General features: G+C 35.9%; 1 long non-coding RNA gene across 1 annotated transcript; it reads left to right on the top strand.

Annotated features, from left to right (window-relative positions):
• Positions 1–489: 489 nt before the first annotated feature.
• Positions 490–2593, top strand: LOC149526975 (uncharacterized). The gene is made up of 3 exons (XR_016351432.1): positions 490–554; positions 635–722; positions 2500–2593. It is a non-coding gene; the product is annotated as an uncharacterized LOC149526975 (long non-coding RNA).
• Positions 2594–5565: the final 2972 nt, after the last annotated feature.

Raw genomic sequence — 5565 nt, 5'->3', positions numbered from 1 at the left:
GTGATTTGAAAGAAAAAGAAAGAACAATTTGGTTGCATGAAATCTTATTGATCTTGAGAGAGGTCAAATAGGATCCAAGAGTGAAAAAATGTATGAAATCTTTTAGGTTCATGGGATGGCAAAAGCTATCGGTAAGGAACAATATGCATGAAACAATATTGGGTGATAAAGTGACCAAATAAAGGAATGACAAGTGGACCTTAAAGAAGGTGAAATGAAATGTAAATTGAAATGAAATGAAAGGAAATGATGCCATTTCCTTGGGCAATATGCCCATAGTAAAGAAAAATGGAATGTAGATTAATTTCACTTTGTTTTGTCCACCACCCGAAAGAAAGAGAGAAAAGATAAGAAAAAAATCATGCAAGGGAAGGCTCAGCTTTTAGGAGAAAAAATTTGAAGAAATCAAGTGAGTTCCATGGGAGATCCACCCATTTGGAAGAGAATAAAGAAAGAATGGCTTGGTGAGGCTTCCAACTGAAGGTTTTCCTCCCCACCCACACGCCATTGTTGAAGTTAAAAGAGAATTGGTGGTTCGGTTTAGAAATTCCAAGGTAAGGAAAGTAGAAACTATCATTTTGTTTGAAATGCATGTCTTTGAACTTATTATAATGTGAGATTTGGCTTGTTATAGCAAGGATCTACAAAGATTCAAAGAACCTGATGCATGCATGTAGGTAGATCTTCGAATGTATGGTGATTTTGAGCTAGACAAGCAGTGGGTAAGTATTTTAGTCTTGAAATCAGAAATAAACAAGGAAAATGAAATGTCTATTGATTGTCTATGTTTGTGCAATGGTGACTATGGATATAAGGAAATTGTGAACTATATGTGTGGAACTCAAGCTAAAACGGAAAGGTAAGCATGCAATGTGACTGCATGGTGTTGTGTTGGCATTAGTTATTTGATAGTATATGGATTGTATGTTAAATGATTGTGAGTAAGGTTAATGAAAACTATGAGATTAGGTTACGGAATTATTGATTGATGTGCTACCATGCATGTGAATAAATTAAGTGTATTGAGTTTATATGGTTGATAAGAAGTGTATAAGTAAAGAAAGTGTGCTGTGGTGGCGTGCCGGAGGAGGTAACGGGTAACCGGCAAGTGGAATTAGCTAGATATGTGCCTGAATCAATAGCGCTGTAATGTCCCACTATTATGAGGTGAGTAGAGGGTGCCTATTTCAAAAATCTCTATGCTATATATATTGATTTACGTTAGTAAACATTGATAGTTTTCTTAAGTGCAATTGTGGATAACATGAGTTGTTAGCCTTTTTAGGCAATTTTAAAACAGATTTACAACGATTTATATATTGCTATAGGAACCATAGGAACCACGAGCTGGTAGAAACCATAGGAACTTTGTGGATGCAAATTGTTTTGAAAGTAGTTTTGGTTATATCTATAGCTAAGCCGTATATGTAAAGAGTTTTAGAAATCGAGAAACAAGCCTTCCGTGATGTTTGCATCAAAATCTGTGCCTTGTATTTTTGTGTGATATTCATAGCTAAAAGCATTTGTTAAATGATTTAAAATGTAAGTTTTGACCTTCGGTTTTATTCCGATCTTTGTACAAGTGATTACACCATGCCATTTAACTTGAAAAGTAAATTCAAAGGATTATTGAACCTTGATTTTAAATGATTAAAAGGAAAAGCCTTGGAAAAACCCGATTTGGTTTTAAAAATGGTTTTAATAAACCGAGAGCGTTGAGAGTAGGTCTGCTATCACTTCGGTTAAATGTGACCCTTGTGCACAAGTGAGCTCTAACTAGAGAACCTTTAGGCCACCGATGGGCTATTAGACATGGTTGGGGCCATAGTCTGTGATATACGTGGTAAGGCCACGGGTTGTTATATATGGCTAAGCCATAAGTGATATTCGCGGTTGTGACCGCTTAATTCTCTAATGTTAGCCAATATCATTGAGACTGCTATGGTTATGGGAATCAGATGGAATAGAGCTCTCGGATGTTATTACGTGGAAATGGGTCCATGGGTGATTACGATACTTACCTACTCGAGAGCCTTGTGAGTTTTTTGACGTATACTCTTTTGCATGGTGGAGAGTTAAGATTTCTTTGTAGCTCCCTTTTGTTTAAATAAAAGCTTTCAGTGCTTACTTGATGATCATGAATGGTTTATATGGCTGTACATGTGATTTCTTTACATGCCTCGTACTTGGGAGTGTGCATATGTTTATACCATTACTCATACTTTTATGGCACATAATGCTTTCGATGTTTGAACTATGATCACTACATTTGTTTTCGGCACTGTTTTGCCAAGTGAAATGTTACATTATGATTTACGACATTACTTTTTCAAGGCACAAATATCCTACTTGTGATTTGGTTTCTTAAGAATACAATTTGATATTTCAGTTTTTATTGTTCAACTTAATTGTCTTATGCTTGTTTCCCATCTACGCCCTGCTCACAGAGCCGATGATCACTGAGTCAGTGAGACTCACCCCCTTATTTCCCTTTTGTAGATAGTGATCAGCCTAGCGTGCAGACATCAACATTTTTGATCCATCACGGATAGGTAAAGGCATCTCATAGCATTTTATTTTGAGTTGCTCCGCTATTAGAGGTCGAGTTATCCTAATGTAATTTGTTATAAAATTAGATGATAGTATCAATACGAATGTACATTTGGAGATTATAAACCTTAGTGTATTTTTTTTTATGATTACGTGGAATAAAAGTTTAGTCAATTTATAAAGATTATTGATCAATTCTTATTACAAGAGTTTTATGGATATAAGTTATTTCATAGATTAATAACATGAATATGAAGTAATAGCTAACATTTTAAGTAAGATTTGTTCAGGACTTGACGGGTTCTCTTACGATACTCGAACGCCGATAGCGGTAGTTATGATGCTTGTTCTGCAACTCCATTATCTCTCAAAGCTACGTTGTCAGGACTACAACCTTTTTCCCCTCAAAACAACGTCGTTTTACTCTAACCCAAAGTATAAAATGCTCCTTTCTCTCTTCTCTCCCTATTTTCCACGTTTTTGTTTCTATCCCTACCCAGCTTCCTTTCCTTTCTCTCTAAACTCCAGAGCCGTGAGCTTTCCTCTCCTCCCTCACTCTTTCCCCCACCGGCAATTGAACAATCAGAGACAAGTTTCTAAAATCTCTCTCTCCCCTTGCAAGCAATCAAAAGACCAAGCTAAAAAACCCTTAAATCTCCCCTACTTGAAAAGCCAGAACGACAACCCTAAACTACCGTCACCCCTCTCATTTCTTTTATTTTTGAGTCTTCGGTTTTCTCTTCTTTTTTTTTTTTAATCTTGATTGTGGTTTTTGGCTATTAGAGGATCTAGGTTTTTTATTTTTTATTTTTCTTAGGGATCGTGTGGGTTTGGCTGTTGTTGGGGTTTTCTAGGTTTCTTCGTTTTTTCGCTCTCTAATTTTCAAAAGAAAGAAAGAAACCTCATTTTTTTTTGTGAGGGGGCAGTTATAAATCTTGCCCCAAATGCTGGGAATGCAGCCACCTAGTCATCTAGCATCGGAATTCCATCACCAGATGCAAAAAATTCGCATTTGGTGTGGTTAATCTATCCTTGGTAGGGTACAAACGCACCTGGCTAAGCTGTTTCTCTCTCTTCTTTTTTTTTGCTTCTTTTATTTTATTTATTTGTTGTTCTTCTAATTTCCAGAATATTCTTCATTTTAATTAGCCCCATTTATTTTTATTAATATTAATCTTGTTTAGGTGGTTTTAGCCCTTTTTTGTCAAATTCTTCCTACCGGGCTTGTTTGTCCAGGACATTGGCCTTGATTGTTAAATCCAATAGCAAGTTTCCATTACCAAGCCCCATTTAAATGATCAATAAAATAAAGGGTGTAAAAACAAAAATAGAAATAAAGTAAAATAATAAATAATAAAAATAAAAATAAAAATTTATACACTTAAAATTGGTGTCTACATAACTCTCCGACCTAAAATAGTCTCATATTCTTGTAGAGAATTAAGAATTTTTTGCAATGCCAAATGGCTGCCATTAGTAAATATTAGTACATCATCCACAAAGGCTAGGTGACTAATGGACATGGAGTGCCTAGAATGAAACAGCAAGCAAGGACAATGTTCATAAAGGGCAGTTAGACCTCTAGATAAATATTCTGCTGCAAGAATAAACAATAAAGGAGAAATTGAATCCCTTTGTCTCAATCCTCTCTAATTAAAAATATACCACTAAAGTACCATTTATTAGTAAGAGATGCATCATTGAATCCCCACTAATCATCAAAGCTGAGCTGTCACATCATAATATATAAGAAATCCCAATGCAACCGGTCATAAGCGTTCATCATGTTGAGTTTGAGAGCTACATTACCTCTTCGAACTCTATGATCAATTTTGCCCATTAATTCTTGTGTGAGCAAGATATTATCACTAATGAGCTTGCCACTGACGAAACCACTTTGGTTGTTCAAAATAATGGAAGGCAGAATTTTAGAGCCAAAAGTTTAGTTACCATCTTATTAAGGACAATGCATAAACTAATTGGCCTAAACTCAGTCCAATTTAAAGCATTAGATTTCTTAGGTAATAAAACCAGTGTAGTAGAGGTGACTCCCTTTGTTAATGCCGCCCCTTGTGAAAAATCCATCACTGCAACCAGTAGGTCTTTCCATATTATGTACCAGCAGTGTTGATAGAAAAATGAGGAGAAGCCATCTGAATCTACCACACTGTTTTTATCAAGTCAAACACTGCATCTCTAACTTCCTGCATTGTAAGGATTGCACATAAAGTGGCATAATCAGCATCGGAAATGAGAAAAGGAATTAATGATGAATTAAATTTTAACAAATCACAATCCTCCGCCTTCATTAGATTAGTAAAAAAATCACTGCAATCGATTGAATTAAGGATGGATCATCTATGAAATTCCCTCCTTCATCTTTGATTCGAAATATATGATTTTTAAGCCTTGTTTTCTGTATTCTCATGTGAAAGAACTTGGTATTTCTTTCGCCTTCAACCAACCATCTAACCCTGCATTTTTGCTGCTAGACAAGTTCCTCAATACTCAACAAATGATAAAGCTTAGCATACAAACGATACATATATCCACAGCTTTCTTTTTAGCCAATCGAATGTTTCTGAAAATATCCCCAAATATTGACGTATTCCAACATTTGAGGCCACCTTTTTGACACTGCAATTTATGCCAAAAAGCCATCATACTGTATAGGAGTCGTCCAGTTCCTCCCAACAAAAGATGGAAGAGCATGATGGTTACTCCAAGCATGTAAAAATCGAAATGATGAAGGACCTTTCTGAGCCGGATTAGAGCAAGAGATAAGTAATGGACAGTGATCTAATCCATCCCTATTGAGGTGCTAAATTCAAGTAATAGAGAAGGACTCTGCCCACTCATGATTATAAGCCACCGTATCCAACCTTGGAAACACGGAAGAATTTGTCCAAGTGAATTGATTACCTTCAAAACCAGAATCAAAGAGTCCACAATCAAGCAGAGTTGTAGCAAAATCCTCCTTAGAGCCAATGTGTGGTACGTACAGCCCCATATAAC

Source organism: Theobroma umbraticum, unplaced genomic scaffold (genome assembly GCF_002168275.2).
Source record: "Theobroma umbraticum cultivar Fairchild unplaced genomic scaffold, ASM216827v3 scaffold_67.0, whole genome shotgun sequence".
Taxonomy (NCBI): Eukaryota; Viridiplantae; Streptophyta; class Magnoliopsida; order Malvales; family Malvaceae; genus Theobroma; species Theobroma umbraticum.
Note: the sequence above shows the minus strand (reverse complement) of the source record. Positions and strands in the feature narration are given on the sequence as shown.